This window comes from Hyperolius riggenbachi, chromosome 11 (genome assembly GCF_040937935.1).
Source record: "Hyperolius riggenbachi isolate aHypRig1 chromosome 11, aHypRig1.pri, whole genome shotgun sequence".
NCBI classification, from domain to species: domain Eukaryota; kingdom Metazoa; phylum Chordata; class Amphibia; order Anura; family Hyperoliidae; genus Hyperolius; species Hyperolius riggenbachi.
This window is the reverse complement of record NC_090656.1, coordinates 107,145,928-107,171,611: the sequence shown is the minus strand read 5'-3', so window position 1 is coordinate 107,171,611 and position 25,684 is coordinate 107,145,928. Positions and strand designations below refer to the sequence as shown.

Here is a 25,684-nt window from a genome sequence, read left to right as displayed (position 1 = left end):
AAAATAATAGAAATCTCAGAATTTCAGTCCGGGTTAATGAGTGTTTCTGAAACCCAGCCCTGTATCCTGGAAAATTCTGGTTCTCTGGCCGGTGTGGCAGAAGTTCCTGAGTCCCCTTCCTGTCCAGTGAGTTACTCAGTTTTGCCTAGTTCAGTGGGGATTGCTGCACTACTGACTTGTTTTGCAGCCCTTCATGAGCTCCAATCCAGTGTATTTGATGAGTCTCTGTCTAGTCCAGAAGAAGTTATGGGAACCCTATCTAGCTCGGTGCATACATCAGAAGATTTGTCCTGTCTTGTAAATGCCCCTGAACATGATTTGTTAATAACTTTGCTGGAATCAGAGACATCTAAGTCTGATCCTGCATTTTTTATTGAGAATCCAGTAACTGTGAAGTCTAGTCATGATGATTTTTTTTTGCCCAGTCCTGGTTTCGGTCCTACCTTGACTGACTTTGAGGTTTGCAGTTCCTTGACATGCCCAGAAGTCTCTCTTGTGCCGGTGTGCCCAGATGTGCTTCGTATGCCAGAGTGCCCAAGTGTGTCTGTGTTGGCGTGCTCACACGCTTCCCTAGTGGAGACATGTTCTGATGTTGCCGGTTGGCCTGCATGCCCGGAGATGGTTCTGGTCCCTAAAAACCCTGATCTTGATGTTTGTCCTTGTGACCCTGACTCTAGAGTTGCCCTGGGTTCCATAGGGGTTCTTGATGGTTCTCCATGTGAGCCTAAGGGGCTCTTTGGAGCTTCCAGGTGTTCTGGGAGATCTCTGAGGAAACTTGTCCTGGTGCCTTGGACTGGTTCAACGGTGAGTTTTGTGTTGGTGGGGACAGTTCCGGTGGGCATTGCAAAGGCTTTGGCGTTTTTGGACGGTCCCGGGAAGGCGGTGGGTATCGCTCAGAGAGTTTCTGGGGGCTTTTCTCTGGAAGTCGTGGTTATGATGGGTATCACACTGAGGCTTGTGGTGCTGACGGGCATGGTTCTGTAGGTTCTGGTTCTGATGGGTCCAGTCTTGTGGGGACTGATTCTGGAATTTGGTCTTGCCGGGCTGTCCCGGTCATCATGAATTATCAGTCAGATTGTTTTGTTGGGAATTTCAGTTTCGAAAAGCGTCTGGTATCCGCTTTTAAGGGGGGGGGGGGGGGGGGTAATGTTATGATCATGTCTGCAGCGTTTACTGCTGGCTGCAGTGGTATTGTAACTCAAGCAGTTCTGATGTCATTACATGCATTTTCTTGCATAGTTTGGTTTGCACTTAAACTAGTTGCTGATTCCATCTGCAGTCACTCTGAAATTAATGACAGTTTAACATGCTCTTGTGTAAACAAACATTGTCTGCTGCAGTGGAGGGGCAGACCCTTTCCTGCAGGCTGCATATCATTGTCTGCCTTTTCCTGCTATCAGCCTGTGATTAATTATCATTCACTTGTGTGGGAATCTGCAGGTCTGCTCCCATTGGATGACCTCAGTATAAAGAACTGCTTCCTGCAATGTCTCATGGGCTACCATAGTCTCAGATTCTATCTGTTACTCTGCTCGTGCCCCACCTCGTTCCTGGTCCGTGTGGACTGCGCTGACTCCTGCGAAGGGGTCAGCGAGTCCTCCTAGTTCTGCTCTTGTTCTAGAAGTTGTTACTTGCTTGTCTTGTGTCATATATTGGTTCATCGCCAATATATACGCATACTTGCGCATTTTGTTATTTTCCTTGTATTCGTGTTACGTTGATACATCAGTGTCGCTGATATATACGTACACGAACTGTTTATATCCTGTGTTCCGTTAGTCAGCGTTCCAGCACGCTGAGCTAGTTATCCTGTTCCTGGTCCCGTTTGTGGATTGCGTTCATCTCTGCGAAGAGATAGCGAATCCTTCTGAGTCCTGTTCCCTGTATTACTCCAGTCCTAGTCAGCGTTCCTGCTTATGTCATATATCGGTTCATTGCCGATATATACATATGTTAGTCAGACGTAACGAATAGTTTCATTGATAGCTGTAATTGTAATACGCTAGGAAATCATACTTATTGTATATTTATCTGTGTTACGTTCATCTATCTTGATCCTGCTATTTTCTGCCTATCCTGTCCTGTCTTTGTGAGGCACGCCATCGCCGCAACGCATTGGCTGCCTCATTCCATTCTGTCTGGTTTTGGACGCTTGCTGTCGCTATGTAGCCGCTAGCTAGCAAGCGTTCATTCTGTCTACTTGTTCTGATCTCCTCAGTCCTGGTTTATGCGCTCAGCGCTACTTTGCGCTGAGACGTTATTACGAAAGTGTTGTTTGTGGCTGTTCGGATCTGCACCGGCTCTGTGCACCACAATCTCCTATTGGAGTCAGTCCTCTCCTCCACTAAACTGGGGATATCCTGATCCCTTGTGCTGGTGTGTGTACCTCCTTCACGTCAGCTTATGTGTTGTATGCTGACTGTGGAGATTACACCTCCAAGCTTAACACTAATGTATAGCCAGTACCTTCACATTTCTAGGCCTCCAGCCGTTTGTTGAGTACATGGGTTTGTCTAGCATTCCGATTATTGGATTTTTGTGAGAGTTTTCTAGGGTATGTATTCTCTGCTAAGTCTGTTGAGTGGAAAGATCTTTGTTCAAGAGTGCACTATTGGACATCTTTGTGTAAGTTCCAGAGCTGCCTGATTGTGTGTATTTCAATGCAAACGTAATTGACCCATGCACAGATTACAGTAGCTGAAGGCAATGCTAAATATCCCCATGCATCAACGGTGAAACTGCTTGGCGGTAAGACGAGGTGGCCGAGTGGTTAAGGCGATGGACTGCTAATCCATTGTGCTCTGCACGCATGGGTTCAAATCCCATCCTTGTCGAGCTTTGTATCCCAAAGCCAATGTTTTCTTCTCTGGCTCACCTTGGAAAGAAGCCCATGCCATGCAAAATAGAAAAAGACACCCACTCTAGAAAGCTAGGCAAGTTTGGGCAGTTGAGCCGGTCAGTCTCTTTCAGCAAGCTCTCTGATGTATGCCGATGGCAGCAGAAAGTGCATTTCAATCGCAACTCTCAAGCTCTTTTATTTTTCCCATGCAAGTGCAAATAAATAGCCATTCTCCGGGGAATATTGCCTTCTAGAAGTAGTGGAACTGGAGCTGTCACTGTAGCTAGTCAAAAAAAAAAAAGACGGCGGCAAAGATACCTGCCACCTTCTTCTCAGTTCCACCTGTTTTTAAAGGGAAACCATTGCAAGGCACTGCTGAGAGTTGAACTCAGGATCTCCTGTTTACAAGACAGGCGCTTTAAACAACTAAGCCACAGTGCCCCAAACCTCCAGCTCTTTCATCCCAAGTCCATAGCAGCAGTTGCATATCATCCTTGTCAGCTCACCACTTGGATGATCTGTTCAGTACCAGTATCACCTAGTAAGCTGCTCGTCATCACACTGAATGTACACATAGAGAAATCATATCATGATCAAAGGTTATTCCTTCTATGTTTTGTTTTTAAAAGAAATATGCAGAAAACCTTGTGCTAAATGTTAAGATGTGCTTCTTCTTTTGCACCACTCCTTGCAAGATGAAAGTGGCAGGCTGGCGGTAAAGTCTTTGCTGCTTTAAGAAATAGATCTTTTTGCTTAAAAGGAACCCGAGGTGTGAGACCTATGGAAGCTGCCCTATGTATTTCCTTTTAAACAATACCAGTTGCCTGGCGGTCTTGCTGATCTTTCTGGTCACTGGGGTCTAAATCACACACCTGGAACAAGCATGCAGCTAATCTTGTCAGATTTGTCTTAGACATCTGATCTGCATGCTTGTTCAGGGTCTATGGTTTAAAGAATTAGAGGCCGAGGACCAACAAGACAGCCAGGTAATGTGCATTATTTAAAAGAGAAATAAGCATGTCAGCCTCCCAATCCCTCCCACCTCGAGTTCCCTTTAACAGTGAATGAAAGATTTGAAGGGTGAACATCAAGATAACCCAACCAAGTCAAGTTCTGAGAACACTGCTTACTGAACTCATCCCTCTTGTACCCTTTGAAGAAGCCACTGCTTCATGTGTCAGCTTTCTGGGTAAATGTGTTCCCCTTCCTTCCCTTCTTTCCATGTAGCTAGGCTCACTTACTAATGTATAGCCAGTACCTTCACATTTCTAGGCCTCCAGCCGTTTGTTAAGTACATGGGTTTGTCTAGCATTCCTGTTATTGGATTTTTATGAGAGTTTTCTAGGGTATGTATTCTCTGCGAAGTCTGTTGAGTGGAAAGATCTTTGTTCAAGAGTGCACTATTGGACATCTTTGTGTAAGTTCCAGAGCTGCCTGATTGTGTGTATTTCAATGCAAACGTAATTGACCCATGCACAGATTACAGTAGCTGAAGGCAATGCTAAATATCCCCATGCATCAACGGTGAAGCTGCTTGGTGGTAAGATGAGGTGGCCGAGTGGTTAAGGCGATGGACTGCTAATCCATTGTGCTCTGCACGCATGGGTTCAAATCCCATCCTCGTTGAGCTTTGTATCCCAAAGCCAATGTTTTCTTCTCTTGCTCACCTTGGAAAGAAGCCCATGCCATGCAAAATAGAAAAAGACACCCACTCTAGAAAGCTAGGCAAGTTTGGGCAGTTGAGCCGGTCAGTCTCTTTCAGCAAGCTCTCTGACGTATGCAGATGGCAGCAGAAAGTGCATTTCAATTGCAACTCTCAAGCTCTTTTATTTTTCCCATGCAAGTGCAAATAAATAGCCATTCTCCGGGGAATATTGCCTTCTAGAAGTAGTGGAACTGGAGCTGTCACTGTAGCTAGTCAAAAAAAAAAAAGACAGCGGCAAAGATACCTGCCACCTTCTTCTCAGTTCCACCTGTTTTTAAAGGGAAACCATTGCAAGGCACTGCTGAGAGTTGAACTCAGGATCTCCTGTTTACGAGACAGGCGCTTTAACCAACTAAGCCACAGTGCCCCAAACCTCCAGCTTTTTCATCCCAACTCCATAGCAGCAGTTGCATATCATCCTTGTCAGCTCACCACTTGGATGATCTGTTCAGTACCAGTATCAGCTAGTAAGCTGCTCGTCATCACACTGAATGTACACATAGAGAAATCATATCATGATCAAAGGTTATTCCTTCTATGTTTTGTTTTTAAAGAAATATGCAGAAAACCTTGTGCTAAATGTTAAGATGTGCTTCTTCTTTTGCACCACTCCTTGCAAGATGAAAGTGGCTGGCTGACGGTAAAGCCTTTGCTGCTTTAAGAAATAGATCTTTTTGCTCAAAAGGAACCCGAGGTGTGAGACCTATGGAAGCTGCCTTATGTATTTCCTTTTAAACAATACCAGTTGCCTGGCAGTCTTGCTGATCTTTCTGGTCACTGGGGTCTAAATCACACACCTGGAACAAGCATGCAGCTAATCTTGTCAGATTTGTCTTAGACATCTGATCTGCATGCTTGTTCAGGGTCTATGGTTTAAAGAATTAGAGGCCGAGGACCAACAAGACAGCCAGGTAATGTGCATTATTTAAAAGAGAGATAAGCATGTCAGCCTCCCAATCCCTCCCACCTCGAGTTCCCTTTAACAGTGAATGAAAGATTTGAAGGGTGAACATCAAGATAACCCAACCAAGTCAAGTTCTGAGAACACTGCTTACTGAACTCATCCCTCTTGTACCCTTTGAAGAAGCCACTGCTTCATGTGTCAGCTGGCTGTGTAAATGTGTTCCCCTTCCTTCTCTTCTTTCCATGTAGCTAGGCTCACTTACTAATGTATAGCCAGTACCTTCACATTTCTAGGCCTCCAGCCGTTTGTTGAGTACATGGGTTTGTCTAGCATTCCTGTTATTGGATTTTTATGAGAGTTTTCTAGGGTATGTATTCTCTGCTAAGTCTGTTGAGTGGAAAGATCTTTGTTCAAGAGTGCACTATTGGACATCTTTGTGTAAGTTCCAGAGCTGCCTGATTGTGTGTATTTCAATGCAAACGTAATTGACCCATGCACAGATTACAGTAGCTGAAGGCAATGCTAAATATCCCCATGCATCAACGGTGCAGCTGCTTGGCAATAAGATGAGGTGGCCGAGTGGTTAAGGCGATGGACTGCTAATCCTTCGTGCTCTGCATGCATGGGTTCAAATCCCATCCTCGTCGAGCTTTGGATCCCAAAGTCAATGTTTTCTTCTCTGGCTCACCTTGAAAAGAAGACCATGCCATGCAAAATAGAAAAAGACACCCACTCTAGAAAGCTAGGCAAGTTTGGGCAGTTGAGCCGGTCAGTCTCTTTCAGCAAGCTCTCTGACGTATGCAGATGGCAGCAGAAAGTGCATTTCAATCGCAACTCTCAAGCTCTTTTATTTTTCCCATGCAAGTGCAAATAAATAGCCATTCTCCGGGGAATATTGCCTTCTAGAAGTAGTGGAACTGGAGCTGTCACTGTAGCTAGTCAAAAAAAAAAAGACAGCGGCAAAGATACCTGCCACCTTCTTCTCAGTTCCACCTGTTTTTAAAGGGAAACCATTGCAAGGCACTGCTGAGAGTTGAACTCAGGATCTCCTGTTTACGAGACAGGCGCTTTAACCAACTAAGCCACAGTGCCCCAAACCTCCAGATTTTTCATCCCAACTCCATAGCAGCAGTTGCATATCATCCTTGTCAGCTCACCACTTGGATGATCTGTTCAGTACCAGTATCAGCTAGTAAGCTGCTCGTCATCACACTGAATGTACACATAGAGAAATCATATCATGATCAAAGGTTATTCCTTCTATGTTTAGTTTTTAAAGAAATATGCAGAAAAACTTGTGCTAAATGTTAAGATGTGCTTCTTCTTTTGCACCACTCCTTGCAAGATGAAAGTGGCGGGCTGGCGGTAAAGCCTTTGCTGCTTTAAGAAATAGATCTTTTTGCTTAAAAGGAACCCGAGGTGTGAGACCTATGGAAGCTGCCTTATGTATTTCCTTTTAAACAATACCAGTTGCCTGGCAGTCTTGCTGATCTTTCTGGTCACTGGGGTCTAAATCACACACCTGGAACAAGCATGCAGCTAATCTTGTCAGATTTGTCTTAGACATCTGATCTGCATGCTTGTTCAGGGTCTATGGTTTAAAGAATTAGAGGCCGAGGACCAACAAGACAGCCAGGTAATGTGCATTATTTAAAAGAGAAATAAGCATGTCAGCCTCCCAATCCCTCCCACCTCGAGTTCCCTTTAACAGTGAATGAAAGATTTGAAGGGTGAACATCAAGATCACCCAACTGTGAGAATCCGCTCAGCTGCCTGCGCAGGCAGCAGGGCCGGGCCGAGGCATAGGCTGGAGAGGCTCCAGCCTCAGGGCGCAGTGTAGGAGGGGGCGCACAATTCATTCAGCTGTCATTCCTAATTGTGTATGAAGCAGTAAGAAATAAGAAAAGGGGATACATGGCAGTGACTGCAAGCCAGATAACTAGATATTAAGGTGTTGGGGAGGTTGTGGGCCCTGTGGCCCTCTTAGTCTAATAGCAATCAGTGTGTGACAGCTGGGCTGGGAGGGATGGAGGGGCGCACTTTGCTGTCTCAGCCTTGGGTGCTGGAGGACCTTGTCCCTGCTCTGGCAGGCAGGCAGCCTTTTGACCATTGTTTAGGTTTGCTTGCTGAAGGACTCTGGAAAGGAGACCTTCTGTGAGTTGTGCAGCTTGTGTTGCTGAGGGATTTGCATGCATTAGTCATGCAAATCCGTTACCTGCCTTCTTTTGATGACTGGCACTATAAAAGCATTCTGCTCCCAGAATGCTTTGCTGGACATTTCCCTTCCATGGTCTGTTCCTGATGGACACTGCTGGAGTGTCAGCCATTGCTATCTAGTATAGTTAATTCCTGGGGGTTGCTTTAGGCTCCCCTTCTAGTCCAGTCAGGTTGTATTATCTGTTTTGCCTGTTCCGTCTGTCTTGTGTTTGGATCGTACAAGCCCTAGCGTTAGCGGCTGTGGATCCTTCTGATTGAGTCTGGAGTGTAGGTTGGAACAGCGGTTGTTTCGGCCTACCTCATCTGTTCTGTCTGCCGTGTGTTTGGATCGCACTCGCCCTAGCGCTAGTGCTGGGGATCCTTCTGTTCTGTCTCCTGGGATCGCGCTAGCCACTTTTCGCTAGCGCTGGGGATCCTTCTGTCGCTTGTCCCTGTTTTCGTGTGTCTGTCTTGTCTGCTGCGCTTGCTGGAGGCTCGGTGAGGTAACCGTTAAGCAAGCGCTCGCGTCCTCTGTTTCATGTTTGTCTGTTAATGGTTAGTTAGGCGTGCTTGTCTCTCTTGTGCTTATCACGTGGAGACCGCGCATAACCGCGTGCACTGTTGCGAATGAGTGCGGTGTTCGCGGTTAGCTAGCGTTGTTATTTTCCGTATTTCCTTATTGTATTATTTGCTGTGCCTTTGCTACTCTTGTGCTCCGCCTTGCTGTACCTTGTGTCACGTCTGGCGATCGCACCTCTCGCGATCGCGTTCCTGCTTCTTATCTGCTGTGGTGTGTGCACAGTCGCGGGTTGGCGACTAATTTTATGCACACACACACAATCTGTCTCTGTGCTCACTCTCAATCGCTTCTCTTGCGATTGCGTTTCTTCCCTTCGTACAATTCCTGTCTGGCGTGTGTGGTAGGGCAGAGGAGCTGTTCCTCTGCACTCCACAGCTCCACCTGCCGACAGGAATTTCCCTCTGCAGGTGCATAGCACCTAGCCTGGGTGTCCTCAATTATACGCTTGTGGAGGAAATCCGCCGCGTCAGCGCACGTCTGGTGCGCTGACCGCGGAGACGATTCCACAATCGTTACAGAATGTCCAGCCAAACCAAAATTCCCAGGGCAGAGGGAACCTTTGATTTGATTCAGATATCATTGCCTGAGACAAAAGCGTATGTGGATCCTATTATAGGTAGGATCGCACACTATATAAAAGCAGTTAAAAAATCGGTGCTCGTCCCTGACCCCAACCCATATGGAGATTACCTAGATACTGGGTTGTTTGAACCGCCATTTGCCTCATGGGAGATTGGGGCCTTGTTGGAAGAGTTTGATTTCGATTGGAAAGCCTTTTGCGATTTTTATATTGCAAAGAGCGCGGATGACCTGAATGATTGTCTCGACTCCATGTACCTTTTGATCGATTCTGATGAATGTGATGAGTGTGATGTGGATCTGGTGATTTATGTGTGGCAGACTATTTTGGACGAATTGCACACACACCAACCAATTATTTCCAATAAAGAGACACCATTGTCTCATGATTATTCCTGTCTTTCTGGGGTAAAGCAAGTGAGTTTGGACACTGTGCGACCTGAAATGAATGGGTGTGCCTCGACTGTGGACACCTGCGTGAATTCTGATGGAGTTTCTCCCGTTTGTTTAGAGGTTAAATCTGTGCGATCTGATGCCGGTTTCTCAGATGTTCCTGTCGATTGTGATCGGCGTGAGTGTGTCAGTTTTGTCAATGATTTGTGTGATCCCTTGTCATGTAAAAACAGATCTTCTTCTCTCAGTACTACTTTAAGATCCTCCATCTATGATCTTGCTATGGGGAAAATTCCCAAACTATGCAGTTTCAAGAGTAAAATTAATATGATTCCTCATGTTGTTGTCACAACTTCCCCTAACATGGTTCAGTATGAATGCTCAGACCTAGTCAGGTGTGAATGGGAGCCCCCGTTCCAGAAAAAACAGCTCGAAGCGTTGGCGTATGAATTGGAGAACGATTCAGAGTCGTTTTGTGAGTACTACATTGCCAGAAGTGAATCTGTCTTGAGAGCATGTATAAGTTATGCTTCTGCCTTAAGAGAAAAAAAGGGGTGTGAATTTGACTTTGTGAGTCCGCTGATTTGTATGTGGAAAATGATTCTGAATGAATTACGTGTACGTCATTCAGGTGACGTTTGTAAAGGTACATTGTCAGCTGGCGTTTCTGAGATCCAGCAATCCAGCCTGGAGACCTCAGAATCCCTGTCTTTGGAGTGTTCGGTTCCGCAACCTAAAGCGATTGTGGATTCGCAAATTTTGCGTTCTGTCTCCTCGGATTCGACATCGTTAGCCGAGTCTAAGAATGAGACAGCACTTTGATTTTGTGAACCTGATACTGAAGCACCTTTGCTCTGTCCAGAGAAGATGTCTCTGAGCCTGCCCTGTATCATGAATAAAGACATTATGTCCACTCGCATTGACATTTGCGAGTCTGATTCTGAAGTAAGTACTGACTCTCCACCCAGTAATCTGGATGAGCCAATATTACCTTGTTTAAAATCTCCTACAGTGTCCCTAGAGGCTCGTCTAGGTATTGCAACCATTGTTACCTGTTTCTCTGCTATTTTGGAATTGCAGTCTGGTTTGACTGCTATGGAGGAATTTCCCTGCAGTGAAACGAAACTCAGAAAGCCAGAGTTAGTTTCACTAGATATTTCTGTGTATCCCTGTCCTGATGATGAAATTCAGTCTCAGTTTATGGTGGAACCTTCCCTGGGACATCTGCCCGGTTCACAAAATAAAGTTCAAGACTTGCCCTGTAACATGGATAGTTCAGAATCCTTCTTAGGAAACTTGAAAAAGGATGTTCCTGAGGTCCTGTCTGACCTCCTGGAGATCTCCGAGTTCCTCCCAAAGGGTGCAGAACTTGTAGGAGACGTCTCCTGCCCCCCAAGTCCTTCTGAGGTGTTGCCCACTTCAGTAGGCATTGCTGCCTTGCTTGCTACCTTTTCAGCTCTGATGGAGCTTCACGCCTGTGTAGTCAATGATGATATTATTGTCACAGAAATTTCTGAATTTGTATCCGAGTCTTCTTTTGAAAGTCCAGTGCCTGTGACCTCCACTCATGATGTTTCTCTGCCCGGTACTGGTTTTGGTCTTGACGTGCCGGACTCTGAGGTTGGCAGTTCCCCGACATGTCCTGAGGTTTCTCCTGTGCTGGTGTACCCCAGTGTGCTCTGTGACCCAGAAAGCCCAAGTGTGCCTCGGTTACCAGCGTACTCAGATGCTTCCTTGGTGGAGACATGTTCTGATTTAGCCTGCCTGCTTGCATGCCCAGAAGTGGTCCCTGAAAGTCTTGATCTTGATGGGTGTCCTCGTAATTTTGAATCCGGAATTGTCATTGGTTCCATGGGGGTTCTTGGTAATTCTCCATGTGAGCCTGGTGATTGTTCTACCCTCTTGGGATCTCTGTGGAGCTTCAAAAGGTTCTGGGAGATTCCGGGAGAGATTTTGCTTGGTACCCTGGATAAGATCAACGGTGGCTTTTGTGTTGTAAGGGACACTTCGAACAGGTATTGTGGCAGGTTTGGTATTTTCGGACGCTCTTTGGAAGGTGGTGGGTATTGTCTGGAGGGTGTTGATGGCTTCTTCTCTGGTGTTCACAGTCCTGATGGGTGTTATACTGAGACTGGTAGTACTGATGGGCATGTTTCGGTGGCTTCTGTTTCCGATGAGGTCGGTTTCGGGTGGACTGACTCTGGAATTGGACCTTGTTGGGCTGCCCCGACCTTTATGAGTCTTCTGTTAGAGTGGTTTGGAGATATCAGTTTTGAGGGTCGTCTGGAATTCGACCCTAGGAGGGGGGGTACTGTGAGAATCCGCTCAGCTGCCTGCGCAGGCAGGCAGCCTTTTGACCATTGTTTAGGTTTGCTTGCTGAAGGACTCTGGAAAGGAGACCTTCTGTGAGTTGTGCAGCTTGTGTTGCTGAGGGATTTGCATGCATTAGTCATGCAAATCCGTTACCTGCCTTCTTTTGATGACTGGCACTATAAAAGCATTCTGCTCCCAGAATGCTTTGCTGGACATTTCCCTTCCATGGTCTGTTCCTGATGGACACTGCTGGAGTGTCAGCCATTGCTATCTAGTATAGTTAATTCCTGGGGGTTGCTTTAGGCTCCCCTTCTAGTCCAGTCAGGTTGTATTATCTGTTTTGCCTGTTCCGTCTGTCTTGTGTTTGGATCGTACAAGCCCTAGCGTTAGCGGCTGTGGATCCTTCTGATTGAGTCTGGAGTGTAGGTTGGAACAGCGGTTGTTTCGGCCTACCTCATCTGTTCTGTCTGCCGTGTGTTTGGATCGCACTCGCCCTAGCGCTAGTGCTGGGGATCCTTCTGTTCTGTCTCCTGGGATCGAGCTAGCCACTTTTCGCTAGCGCTGTGGATCCTTCTGTTCTGTCTTCTGGGATCGCGCTAGCCACTTTTCGCTAGCGCTGGGGATCCTTCTGTCGCTTGTCCCTGTTTTCGTGTGTCTGTCTTGTCTGCTGCGCTTGCTGGAGGCTCGGTGAGGTAACCGTTAAGCAAGCGCTCGCGTCCTCTGTTTCATGTTTGTCTGTTAATGGTTAGTTAGGCGTGCTTGTCTCTATTGTGCTTATCACATGGAGACCGCGCATAACCGCGTGCACTGTTGCGAATGAGTGCGGTGTTCGCGGTTAGCTAGCGTTGTTATTTTCCGTATTTCCTTATTGTATTATTTGCTGTGCCTTTGCTACTCTCGTGCTCCGCCTTGCTGTACCTTGTGTCACGTCTGGCGATCGCACCTCTCGCGATCGCGTTCCTGCTTCTTATCTGCTGTGGTGTGTGCACAGTCGCGGGTTGGCGACTAATTTTATGCACACACACACAATCTGTCTCTGTGCTCACTCTCAATCGCTTCTCTTGCGATTGCGTTTCTTCCCTTCGTACAATTCCTGTCTGGCGTGTGTGGTAGGGCAGAGGAGCTGGGTGTCCTCAATTATACGCTTGTGGAGGAAATCCGCCGCGTCAGCGCACGTCTGGTGCGCTGACCGCGGAGACGATTCCACAATCGTTACACCAACCAAGTCAAGTTCTGAGAACACTGCTTACTGAACTCATCCCTCTTGTACCCTTTGAAGAAGCCACTGCTTCATGTGTCAGCTTTCTGGGTAAATGTGTTCCCCTTCCTTCCCTTCTTTCCATGTAGCTAGGCTCACTTACTAATGTATAGCCAGTACCTTCACATTTCTAGGCCTCCAGCCGTTTGTTGAGTACATGGGTTTGTCTAGCATTCCGATTATTGGATTTTTATGAGAGTTTTCTAGGGTATGTATTCTCTGCTAAGTCTGTTGAGTGGAATGATCTTTGTTCAAGAGTGCACTATTGGACATCTTTGTGTAAGTTCCAGAGCTGCCTGATTGTGTGTATTTCAATGCAAACGTAATTGACCCATGCACAGATTACAGTAACTGAAGGCAATGCTAAATATCCCCATGCATCAACGGTGAAGCTGCTTGGCAGTAAGACGAGGTGGCCGAGTGGTTAAGGCGATGGACTGCTAATCCATTGTGCTCTGCACGCATGGTTCAAATCCCATCCTCGTCGAGCTTTGTATCCCAAAGCCAATGTTTTCTTCTCTGGCTCACCTTGGAAAGAAGCCCATGCCATGCAAAATAGAAAAAGACACCCACTCTAGAAAGCTAGGCAAGTTTGGGGAGTTGAGCCGGTCAGTCTCTTTCAGCAAGCTCTCTGACATATGCAGATGGCAGCAGAAAGTGCATTTCAATCGCAACTCTCAAGCTCTTTTATTTTTCCCATGCAAGTGCAAATAGCCATTCTCCGGGGAATATTGCCTTCTAGAAGTAGTGGAACTGGAGCTGTCACTGTAGCTAGTCAAAAAAAAAAGACGGTGGCAAAGATACCTGCCCCCTTCTTCTCAGTTCCACCTTTTTTTAAAGGGAAACCATTGCAAGACACTGCTGAGAGTTGAACTCAGGATCTCCTGTTTACAAGACAGGTGCTTTAACCAACTAAGCCACAGTGCCCCAAACCTCCAGCTTTTTCTTCTCAAGTCCATAGCAGCAGTTGCATATCATCCTTGTCAGCTCACCACTTGGATGATCTGTTCAGTACCAGTATCAGCTAGTAAGCTGCTCGTCATCACACTGAATGTACACATAGAGAAATCATATCATGATCAAAGGTTCTTCCTTCTATGTTTTGTTTTTAAAGAAATATGCAGAAAACCTTGTGCTAAATGTTAAGATGTGCTCCTTCTTTTGCACCACTCCTTGCAAGATGAAAGTGGCGGGCTGGCGGTAAAGCCTTTGCTGCTTTAAGAAATAGATCTTTTTGCTTGAAAGGAACCCGAGGTGTGAGACCTATGGAAGCTGCCTAATGTATTTCCTTTTAAACAATACCAGTTGCCTGGCAGTCTTGCTGATCTTTCTGGTCACTGGGGTCTAAATCACACACCTGGAACAAGCATGCAGCTAATCTTGTCAGATTTGTCTTAGACATCTGATCTGCATGCTTGTTTAGGGTCTATGGTTTAAAGAATTAGAGGCCGAGGACAAACAAGACAGCCAGGTAATGTGCATTATTTAAAAGAGAAATAAGCATGTCAGCCTCCCAATCCCTCCCACCTCGAGTTCCCTTTAACAGTAAATGAAAGATTTGAAGGGTGAACATCAAGATAACCCAACCAAGTCAAGTTCTGAGAACACTGCTTACTGAACTCATCCCTCTTGTACCCTTTGAAGAAGCCACTGCTTCATGTGTCAGCTTTCTGGGTAAATGTGTTCCCCTTCCTTCCCTTCTTTCCATGTAGCTAGGCTCACTTACTAATGTATAGCCAGTACCTTCACATTTCTAAGCCTCCAGCCGTTTGTTGAGTACATGGGTTTGTCTAGCATTCCTATTATTGGATTTTTATGAGAGTTTTCTAGGGTATGTATTCTCTGCTAAGTCTGTTGAGTGGAAAGATCTTTGTTCAAGAGTGCACTATTGGACATCTTTGTGTAAGTTCCAGAGCTGCCTGATTGTGTGTATTTCAATGCAAACGTAATTGACCCATGCACAGATTACAGTAACTGAAGGCAATGCTAAATATCCCCATGCATCAATGGTGAAGCTGCTCGGCAATAAGATGAGGTGGCCGAGTGGTTAAGGCGATGGACTGCTAATCCATTGTGCTCTGCACGCATGGGCTCAAATCCCATCCCTGTCGAGCGTAGTATCCCAAAGCAAATGTTTTCTTCTCTGGCTCCCCTTGGAAAGAAGCCCATGCAATGCAAAATAGAAAAAGACACCCACTCTAGAAAGCTAGGCAAGTTTGGGCAGTTGAGCCGGTCAGTCTCTTTCAGCAAGCTCTCTGACGTATGCAGATGGCAGCAGAAAGTGCATTTCAATCGCAACTCTCAAGTTCTTTTATTTTTCCCATGCAAGTGCAAATAAACAGGAAAATTGATACTTACCTTGTAATTTTCCTTTCCTGGTGCATCTACATGTCGGCATACTACTGGGTTAGCCCCTCTAACCCCTATAGGACCAATTAAAAATGATATATATATGGTCCCTACCCCTTCCACCGCATTCTAATAATTTAGATCTCAGACACGATGGACCAGGGTGGGACGTATGCCGACATAGAGATGCACCAGGAAAGGAAAATTACAAGGTAAGTATCAATTTTCCTGTTTCCCTGGTGCCTCCATGTCGGCATACTACTGGGATTTTCATAGTAGAAAAAAGAGACCAAACGGGTGGGTGCTTATCGACAATTATTTATGTACTGCAGATAAAACACTCTTTCCAAATTTCACCGATGTTAACAGAGCTGGATTCACTCTATAATGATTTATAAATGTATTAGGCGATGACCAATTTGCTGCTTTACAAATCTCTAGTAACGAGACTCCAGATGCCGCTGCCCAGGAAGAGGAGATACTCCATGTTGAATGGGCTGAGGTAGAAGAAGGTGCTTCTGACCCTCTGGCTCTATAGGCTTCCTTGATCAGACGTACCAGCCATGCTGCTATGGTCCTAATGGCGACTTCCTTGCCCTTTCTTGGACCTGCCGGATTCACCAATAGATGGTCTGAGTTTCGAAACGAACTGGTTATCTTCAGATACCATTGTAGCCACCTTGCTACCTCTAATGGATGACCATTAGGATCCTCCGTTGGAAAAGTTGGCAGCGTCCACTCTTGATTCAGGTGCTGTACTGACACAACTTTTGGGAGAAAACCTGATATTGGTCTTAAAACCACTCTGTCCTGAAAGAAGTTTAAGAAGGGTTCTTTCCACCCCAAGGCTCTTATCTCTGACACTCTTCTTCCTGATGATACTGCAATCAGAAAGGCCATTTTTAGAGTCGTATTCCATATCGAGCAACTCTCTGGGGGTTCAAATACTCCTAAAGACAAGTACTCAAGAAGCAAAGGGAGGTCCCAACTCGGACATACCTTCTGCAATGGAGGTCTCAATTTCATAATTGCCTGAAAGAACTGCTGAACCAGTCTGTGTGATGCCAGTTGGGATCCTACCAAGGCTGATATTGCCGATATTTGCACTCTAAGTGTTCTAACCTTTAATCCTATGTCGAAACCTGTTTGCAGAAACTCCAGAATGTGCGGTACTGAGGGAACAAGATAGTCCACATTCTTCTGTAAAGAGAAGTCAATGAACCTCCTCCATACTCTATAGTAGGTCTTATTTGTGGAAGATTTTCTTGCCTTTAATAATGTTTCTGCCACAGTACGCGAAAATCCAGCCTTCAATAAATTCTCCCTGTCAATCTCCAGGCAGTCAAGGACATTCTCTGAAGGTGCTGGTGTTTCAGGTCGCCTTGTGATAAGAGGTCCGGTAGCAGAGGAAGCTTCCAATGTGGTGCCACTGACATCTTGAGTAGTAGCAGAAACCATGGTCTTTTTGGCCAGAATGGAGTAACTACTATCGCTTCTACTCCTTCCCCCTGTAATCTGTTCAGAAACCGTAAGATAAGAGGAGTTGGGGGAAAGGCATAAATCATATTCGCCTTCCATGCCTGGGTCATAGCATCCACTCCCTCCGCCTTCTTGGACGGGAATCTGGAGAAGAACCTGGGCAACTGGAAATTCATATCTGAGGCGAATAGATCCAGTTGAGGCAGCCCCCATCTCTGAACCAACATCTGGAAGATTTCTTTGTTCAACATCCATTCGTTGCTCCTGACCAGGTTCCTGGATAGAAAGTCTGCCCGGGCATTCAGGGTTCCTGGGATGTAAACGGCTCTCAATGATAGTAGATTTGTCTCTGCCCACTTCATGAGTGGCTCCAATTCCTTGATCAGGGATCTGCTCCTGGTTCCCCCTTGCTTCTGTACATAGGCCACTGCTGCCTTGTTGTCCATTTGGATGCACACTGCTTGTCCTCTCAAGAGATGGGCAAAAGCTTGAGTTGCTCTATATGCTGCTCTTAATTCCAGAATGTTGGATACTACATTCTTTTGTAGAGAACTCCATTGGCCCTGAGCCCAATTGTCCATACAATGTGCTCCCCAGCCCATCCTGCTGGCGTCCGACGTAACAGTGATCCAGTGATACGGAGACAGCTGATTGGCATTGGACAGATTCTGACGCTGCATCCACCATAGGAAAGACATTCTGACTTGATGTGATATCTTGATTGATTGAGTCATTGAGTGATGGTTCCATTGACTCAGGAACAACTCTTGTAGAGGCCTCATGTGCCATCTGCTCCATTTTACCATTACTATGGCTGATGACATCAGTCCTAGTACATGCAGACATGTTCTTGCCATCACTGAATGCTGATGAAACATCCATCTTACTTTGTAAATCAAGTCGCGAACTTTTGCTTCTGGTAGGGACACAGAATCTTCCACCGTATTGAAGACTGCGCCTAAGTAGGTCAGTATTCTGCTTGGTTGGAACTGACTTTTCTTGATGTTGATTACCCAGCCCAAGCTGGAAAGAAAGGTTGCCACTTTCCTTGAGTCTTCTACTAAATCCTCTCTGGATCTTGCCACTACCAAGATGTCGTCCAGATAATGATGAACCTTTATTCCTTGTGTTCTCAAATTGGCTATTGCTGATACTAGGATCTTTGTGAATGTTCGTGGTGAGGTTGAAAGTCCGAATGGCAGCGAACAGAACTGTAGATGGATCTTTCCTAGAGAAAATCTTAGGAACTTTTGATATTGGTGATGAATGGGAACATGATAATATGCATCTTGGAGGTCTATGGACATTAGCCAATCTCCCGGGGATACTGCCAGTATCACTGATTGTAATGACTCCATCTTGAACCTGGGCAACTTTATTGACTTGTTCAGATACTTTAGATTTATCACCGGTCTGAATCCTCCCGATTTTTTTCTTCACCATAAACAGAGGGGAGTAAACCCCCTTGAATCTTTCTGACACTGGCACCGGAAGTACCACTTTCTGATTTACAAGGGATTGCACATATTGTGTCAACACCTGTCTCTTTTTCTGATCTTGTAAGAAAACGCGGAAGAGCCGCCGCCATGAGCCAGCAGCAGGCGGCTCTTTCCGCGCACGGTGTTGCCACACACGGAGAGGCAGCCGCCTCCTCTCAGCATGAGGCGGCTGTCTCCATGCAAGGACCCATGGAGCGCGGAGAAACCACCGCGTTGGACGCGGCGGTCAGCGCGCATACCCCCGCTGCGGAGACACCGCAGAGCGGGGCTGCTGTGGCTGGGACTCGTAGTCCCTCTGGTGTTAGAGTGACGCGTACGCGCGCACTCAAGCAGAAGATTTATGGCACCCAGGAAGGAGTCAGCTGACCAGGTGGGTCAGCTGACTCTAGCTCCACTCGTCATTGGTCCAGCACTTAGGGAAGTGCTGGGGGGACACCTGGGTATATATACTACTGCCTGGTCATTCCTTTGGTGTCTGGCGTTGCAATCACATACGTGGGAGCACCCAGATCCGTAGTCAGATCCGCAAGTGTGCCGGGACCAGCTGGAGCTGTAATCCTACACTTAGCTAGATTTGTTGATAGCTAAAGTACTAGTTTGACTGTGATTATCTGTTATGACCTATTTGCCTGCCTGACCATCCACCTGAAACTCTGATCTTGTACCTCGATATTTCCGATACTCTGTTGCCGAACCCCGCCTGTACTTAGACTCCGCCTCTGCCTTCTGATCTCGTACCTCGATATTTCTGATACTCTGTTGCCGAACCCTGCTTGTATTTAGACTCCGCCTCTGCCTCCTGATCTTGTACTTTCTCTGTCTGTGTGTGTACGACCTGGCTTGTCCGACCTCGAGAACCGACCTCACTATTGGAGGCGGTTCCCCGTCCTGTCAGTGGCACCTTCTCCTGAGTGTCATTTTCAGACAATCCTTCCTACTGTCAGTCTGACTCCTCCCGTCTTGGTGAGCTCAGGTCTGCGGAAGGAATCTGCGTAGTACTTCTGACTGCGCTGTGGCTTGTCCTATAAGTGTTACTGTTACACCAAAACACTACACTCTACTCAGGTGAACAGAGGTTAGCTAGTATATCGGATTATCGGTGATACTGCAGATCACTTATAATCTGGTATACGTCTGTATTCCCCGTGATACTGCAGATCACCGGTAATCAGACCTCTCTGTGCTTCACCGATCGTTACAGATCTGTAGGGATTCTTGTAGGCATCCATCTGTACTGTGGGACCTTTCGAAAAGTCCATTTGTGTCCATTCTTTATCACCGAATACACCCACGGATCCTGAATCTTTTCCACCCAGACCTTGACAAAGGCTCTTAACCTTGACCCCTCTGTCATTGCCTGGGCGGGTGCACCTTCAAAAAGGCTGCTTTTGCTGGCCTCCAGGTTTAGCTGATGTCTTTAGGGATCTTGCCAAATTTGCCTGAGTACTCTTCCAGTTCTTCCTGAATGCCCTTCCAGGTCTATAACTTTTGGCTTCTGAGAACTTGCCTGTCGCCTGTCTTCTCTTATCTGGATAATTTTTTCTTGCTTGTCTATCTTGCGGTAGGAGACCTGATTTACCGCCCGTTACTCTTGTAATGGCCTTATCCATCTCTTTCCCGAACAGGGAAGAACCATCAAAGGGTATCTTCACCCAACTTTGCTTTGAGCCCATGTCCGCATTCCAATGCTTCAGCCATAATGCTCTCTTGGCCGTTACCGAGCTTAGCATCACCCTTGCGGCTGCCCTTAAGGTATCCATTGCAGCCTCACTGATAAAATCAGCTGAAAGTTTAAAGTCGTCTAAGGCTGAAATAATTTCTGCTCCATTTACTCCTTTTTCAATAGCTTCCTCTATGTTGGCAATCCATACATTCAACGCTCCCCCCACCGAAGTCAAGGCTATGGCTGGTTTACATATTTGACCTGTTGTAAGATAGATCTTCTTCAGATCGCTATCAATTCTCCTATCTAGAACATCCTGGAATGTCACCGTATTCTCCATAGGCAAGGTCACGTGCTTCATTAACCTAGAAAGGGATGCATCAATTGTCGGAGGGGAAGACAAGAAAGGAGCTTCTTCTTCTTTTATTGGATAAAGCTTTGAGAATCTATTATGTAGAGATGTTTTGTTTTCCACTTTCTCCCATTCTTCCAGCACTATATTCTTAATTTCTTTCATCAGCGGAAAGGAACACTGTTTCTTAGATAGATGTGCATAATATTCTTTGTTCTGGGGTTGTACTTCCGGAGGATCCTTCCAATCCAATGCTTCCTTTATTGCAGAAATGAAAGGAGCTGTCAGGGAAAAACTAAAGAGGCCTGGAGATGTTTCCTCATCCGATGCCTCTGGATCTGGTTGTTTATCAGCCACAGTTGCCTCGGCTTGCGAGGTGCTTGCTGATGAGAGTGTAGCCACTTCTTCCCTTACCACTCTTCTTATGACATCAACCAGATCCTCAGTCTTTGACTCATTTTCCTTTGCCAATTGCCCCAGGCATGAGGGACACAAAGTTTTCCCTTGCATTGCAGAATTAGGGCACGCCCAGCATTGGCCTTTTTCAGGTATTGAACGTCTTCGCGGAGACCTTGATCTAGACCTTGAGCGCCTTGAAGATCTATAATACTGATTGTTGCGGTAAGATGAGGATCTATATCGTAAACTTGAACGACGATCCTGATACGTCTCGCTTCTGCGCCTTGATGGTGAACGAGGGCCTTTAGCACCTCCTTGTCCAGGCGGTATCACATAAGAGCTGTAAAACATAATTTATATATTTATTAGCTCAGTGATGGAGAAAAGCTTTTTTTTTTTTTTTTTTTTTTTTTTTTTTCTTTTCCCCTTACCCAGAGGGTCCATATTGATCGCAAGCCTCAGCGGAAATGTCCACTATAAAGAAACACAAAAAAAAAAAAAAAAAGAAAGAACTCTTTTAAGCATTTTCCTGACAACAAATTAATGACTTCGGACAAAAAGGAGGATCAATAATTCACTAAACCTACATCCAGATGCATCAGAAGCTTCTCCTTCCTCCATTCCTCTATCAGGGAATCAGGGCAATATTTGCAGTGTAGTTTTCTTGGCAGCAGACACCCACATGCAGCCGCACTTCAGCAGGTCAGCCTTACACTGAGGCATTCCCTCCTGCTTTAAATAGGCCGCCCCCGACGTCTCTACACAGCTACGCTATTGTAAGGGCATTCTGCCCTCAACAAACATGGCCGCCGCACTTCCTGGACTCCGAGAGACCCTATGCGGAGGTCGCGCATGCGCTGACGTCACTTCCGCCCGCCGGGCAACACGAGACAGTGCCATCCGCCGCCATTACACCACTTACCTGACATCCAAGCCTCCCGGGTTCAGCACATTACTGCCTGCCTCGATACTCCGTGTCATGACAGCCCTTCTCACTGCAGTACAGGACGAAGAACATCGTTCTTCTGGACATTCTCCTCAGAATTTAGGGGTTAGAGGGGCGCAGCTAACCCAGTAGTATGCCGACATGGAGGCACCAGGGAAATAGCCATTCTCTGGGGCATATTGCCTTCTAGAAGTAGTGGAACTGGAGCTGTCACTGTAGCTAGTCAAAAAAAAAAGACGGCGACAAAGATACCTGCCACCTTCTTCTCAGTTCCACCTGTTTTTAAAGGGAAACCATTGCAAGGCACTACTGAGAGTTGAACTCAGGATCTCCTGTTTACGAGACATGCGCTTTAACCAACTAAGCCACAGTGGCCGAAACCTCCAGCTTTTTCATCCCAAGTCCATAGCAGCAGTTGCATATCATCCTTGTCAGCTCACCACTTGGATGATCTGTTCAGTACCAGTATCAGCTAGTAAGCTGCTCGTCATCACACTGAATGTACACATAGAGAAATCATATCATGATCAAAGGTTCTTCCTTCTATGTTTTGTTTTTAAAGAAATATGCAGAAAACCTTGTGCTAAATGTTAAGATGTGCTTCTTCTTTTGCACCACTCCTTGCAAGATGAAAGTGGCTGGCTGGCGGTAAAGCCTTTGCTGCTTTAAGAAATAGATCTTTTTGCTTAAAAGGAACCCGAGGTGTGAGACCTATGGAAGCTGCCTTATGTATTTCCTTTTAAACAATACCAGTTGCCTGGCAGTCTTGCTGATCTTTCTGGTCAGTGGGGTCTAAATCACACACCTGGAACAAGCATGCAGCTAATCTTGTCAGATTTGTCTTAGACATCTGATCTGCATGCTTGTTCTGGGTCTATGGTTTAAAGAATTAGAGGCCGAGGACCAACAAGACAGCCAGGTAATGTGCATTATTTAAAAGAGAAATAAGCATGTCAGCCTCTCAATCCCTCCCACCTCGAGTTCCCTTTAACAGTGAATGAAAGATTTGAAGGGTGAACATCAAGATAACCCAACCAAGTCAAGTTCTGAGAACACTGCTTACTGAACTCATCCCTCTTGTACCCTTTGAAGAAGCCACTGCTTCATGTGTCAGCTTTCTGGGTAAATGTGTTCCCCTTCCTTCCCTTCTTTCCATGTAGCTAGGCTCACTTACTAATGTATAGCCAGTACCTTCACATTTCTAGGCCTCCAGCCGTTTGTTGAGTACATGGGTTTGTCTAGCATTCCTGTTATTGGATTTTTATGAGAGTTTTCTAGGGTATGTATTCTCTGCTAAGTCTGTTGAGTGGAAAGATCTTTGTTCAAGAGTGCACTATTGGACATCTTTGTGTAAGTTCCAGAGCTGCCTGATTGTGTGTATTTCAATGCAAACGTAATTGACCCATGCACAGATTACAGTAACTGAAGGCAATGCTAAATATCCCCATGCATCAATGGCGAAGCTGCTTGGCAATAAGATGAGGTGGCCGAGTGGTTAAGGCGATGGACTGCTAATCCATTGTGCTCTGCACGCATGGGTTCAAATCCCATCATTGTTGAGCTTTGTATCCCAAAGCCAATATTTTCTTCTGTGGCTCACCTTGGAAAAAAGCCCATGCCATGCAAAATAGAAAAAGACACCCACTCGAGAAAGCTAGGCAAGTTTGGGCAGTTGAGCTGGTCAGTCTCTTTCAGCAAGCTCTCTGACGTATGCAGGTGGCAGCAGAAAGTGCATTTCAATCGCAACTCTCAAGCTCTTTTATTTTTCCCATGCAAGTGCAAATAAATAGCCATTCTCCGGGGAATATTGCCTTCTAGAAGTAGTGGAACTGGAGCTGTCACTGTAGCTAGTCAAAAAAAAAAGACAGCGGCAAAGATACCTGCCATCTTCTTCTCAGTTCCACCTGTTTTTAAAGGGAAACCATTGCAAGGCACTGCTGAGAGTTGAACTCAGGATCTCCTGTTGACGAGACATGCGCTTTAACCAACTAAGCCACAGTGCCCCAAACCTCCAGCTTTTTCATCCCAAGTCCATAGCAGCAGTTGCATATCATCCTTGTCAGCTCACCACTTGGATGATCTGTTCAGTACCAGTATCAGCTAGTAAGCTGCTCGTCATCACACTGAATGTACACATAGAGAAATCATATCATGATCAAAGGTTCTTCCTTCTATGTTTTGTTTTTAAAGAAATATGCAGAAAACCTTGTGCTAAATGTTAAGATGTGCTTCTTCTTTTGCACCACTCCTTGCAAGATGAAAGTGGCGGGCTGGCGGTAAAGCCTTTGCTGCTTTAAGAAATAAATCTTTTTGCTTAAAAGGAACCCAAGGTGTGAGACCTATGGAAGCTGCCTTATGTATTTCCTTTTAAACAATACCAGTTGCCTGGCAGTCTTGCTGATCTTTCTGGTCAGTGGGGTCTAAATCACACACCTGGAACAAGCATGCAGCTAATCTTGTCAGATTTGTCTTAGACATCTGATCTGCATGCTTGTTCAGGGTCTATGGTTTAACCAGCCGGGCGGTATGGACGAGCTCAGCTCGTCCATCACTGCCAGAGGCTGCCGCTCAGGCCCTGCTGGGCCGATTTTCATCAAATAAAGAGCAGCACATGCAGCTGGCACTTTGCCAGCCGCGTGTGCTGCCCGATCGCCGCCGCTCTGCGGCGATCCGCCGCGAGCAGCGGCGAAAGAGGGTCCCCCAAGCCGCCTGAGCCCAGCGTAGCCGGAACAAAAAGTTCCGGCCAGCGCTAAGGGCTGGATCGGAGGCGGCTGACGTCAGGACGTCGGCTGACGTCCATGACGTCACTCCGCTCGTCGCTATGGCGACGATGTAAGCAAAACAAGGAAGGCCGCTCATTGCGGCCTTCCTTGTTTATTCTGGGCGCCGGAGGCGATCGGAAGAACGCCCCCGGAGCGCCCTCTAGTGGGCTTTCATGCAGCCAACTTTCAGTTGGCTGCATGAAATAGTTTTTTTTATTTAAAAAAAACCCTCCCGCAGTCACCCTGGCGATCTTAATAGAACGCCAGGGTGGTTAAAGAATTAGAGGCCGAGGACAAACAAGACAGCCAGGTAATGTGCATTATTTAAAAGAGAAATAAGCATGTCAGCCTCCCAATCCCTCCCACCTCGAGTTCCCTTTAACAGTGAATGAAAGATTTGAAGGGTGAACATCAAGATAACCCAACCAAGTCAAGTTCTGAGAACACTGCTTACTGAACTCATCCCTCTTGTACCCTTTGAAGAAGCCACTGCTTCATGTGTCAGCTTTCTGGGTAAATGTGTTCCCCTTCCTTCCCTTCTTTCCATGTAGCTAGGCTCACTTACTAATGTATAGCCAGTACCTTCACATTTCTAGGCCTCCAGCCGTTTGTTGAGTACATGGGATGGTCTAGCATTCCTGTTATTGGATTTTTATGAGAGTTTTCTAGGGTATGTATTCTCTGCTAAGTCTGTTGAGTGGAAAGATCTTTGTTCAAGAGTGCACTATTGGACATCTTTGTGTAAGTTCCAGAGCTGCCTGATTGTGTGTATTTCAATGCAAACGTAATTGACCCATGCACAGATTACAGTAACTGAAGGCAATGCTAAATGGTAACAGTAAAAAAGGGCGCAGGAGGCTAGTGGACAAATCGGGCGCCGCCATTCACTCCTATAATAATTATCGTTTAATGGGCGCCGAACAGGAAAAAAGGGCGCCCGAGAATAATAACGTTTTTCAACAGCGCCCGAAGATTTTTCATGTTTTATAACTGCTTGTGATGATTTACCGTATATACTCGCAAGCAAGCCGACCCGCATGTAAGCCGACCCCCCCACTTTTACCCCAAAAAACAGGAAAAAATGATTGACCCTCATATAAGCCGGGGGTAGGAAACGCTGGCCGCGTGATCCCCCCAGTATGTCCCAGTATAGCTAGTATAGTGCCCAGTATGGGTAGGTAGTGCCTCAGTATAGCTAGTATAGTGCCCAGTATAGCTAGTATAGTGCCCAATATAGGTAGGTAGTGCTCAGTATAGCTAGTAAAATGCCCCAGTATAGCTAGTATAGTGCTCAGCATAGCTAGTATAGTGCTCAGTATAGTGCTCAGTATAGCTAGTATAGTGCTCAGTATAGCTAGTATAGTGCTCAGTATAGCTAGTGAAGTGCCCCAGTTTAGCTAGTATAGTGCTCAGTATAGCCAGTATAGTGCTCAGTATAGCCAGTATAGTGCTCAGTATAGCCAGTATA

At 46.1% G+C, this 25,684-nt stretch overlaps 10 non-coding genes across 10 annotated transcripts; 6 read left to right on the top strand and 4 right to left on the bottom strand.

Annotated features, from left to right (window-relative positions):
* Positions 1-2,752: 2,752 nt before the first annotated feature.
* TRNAS-GCU (transfer RNA serine (anticodon GCU)) lies at positions 2,753-2,834 on the top strand. Its single transcript has one exon. It is a non-coding gene; the product is annotated as a tRNA-Ser (tRNA).
* A 1,549-nt stretch (positions 2,835-4,383) lies between these two features.
* TRNAS-GCU (transfer RNA serine (anticodon GCU)) lies at positions 4,384-4,465 on the top strand. Its single transcript has one exon. It is a non-coding gene; the product is annotated as a tRNA-Ser (tRNA).
* Positions 4,466-4,837: 372 nt separating this feature from the next.
* On the bottom strand, positions 4,838-4,911 carry TRNAT-CGU (transfer RNA threonine (anticodon CGU)). The gene has a single exon. It is a non-coding gene; the product is annotated as a tRNA-Thr (tRNA).
* A 1,102-nt stretch (positions 4,912-6,013) lies between these two features.
* On the top strand, positions 6,014-6,095 carry TRNAS-GCU (transfer RNA serine (anticodon GCU)). Its single transcript has one exon. It is a non-coding gene; the product is annotated as a tRNA-Ser (tRNA).
* Positions 6,096-6,466: 371 nt separating this feature from the next.
* Positions 6,467-6,540, bottom strand: TRNAT-CGU (transfer RNA threonine (anticodon CGU)). Its single transcript has one exon. It is a non-coding gene; the product is annotated as a tRNA-Thr (tRNA).
* Positions 6,541-13,173: 6,633 nt separating this feature from the next.
* On the top strand, positions 13,174-13,254 carry TRNAS-GCU (transfer RNA serine (anticodon GCU)). Its single transcript has one exon. It is a non-coding gene; the product is annotated as a tRNA-Ser (tRNA).
* A 1,542-nt stretch (positions 13,255-14,796) lies between these two features.
* TRNAS-GCU (transfer RNA serine (anticodon GCU)) lies at positions 14,797-14,878 on the top strand. Its single transcript has one exon. It is a non-coding gene; the product is annotated as a tRNA-Ser (tRNA).
* A 6,877-nt stretch (positions 14,879-21,755) lies between these two features.
* TRNAT-CGU (transfer RNA threonine (anticodon CGU)) lies at positions 21,756-21,830 on the bottom strand. Its single transcript has one exon. It is a non-coding gene; the product is annotated as a tRNA-Thr (tRNA).
* A 1,101-nt stretch (positions 21,831-22,931) lies between these two features.
* TRNAS-GCU (transfer RNA serine (anticodon GCU)) lies at positions 22,932-23,013 on the top strand. The gene has a single exon. It is a non-coding gene; the product is annotated as a tRNA-Ser (tRNA).
* A 370-nt stretch (positions 23,014-23,383) lies between these two features.
* Positions 23,384-23,457, bottom strand: TRNAT-CGU (transfer RNA threonine (anticodon CGU)). The gene has a single exon. It is a non-coding gene; the product is annotated as a tRNA-Thr (tRNA).
* Between the last annotated feature and the right edge of the window lie 2,227 nt (positions 23,458-25,684).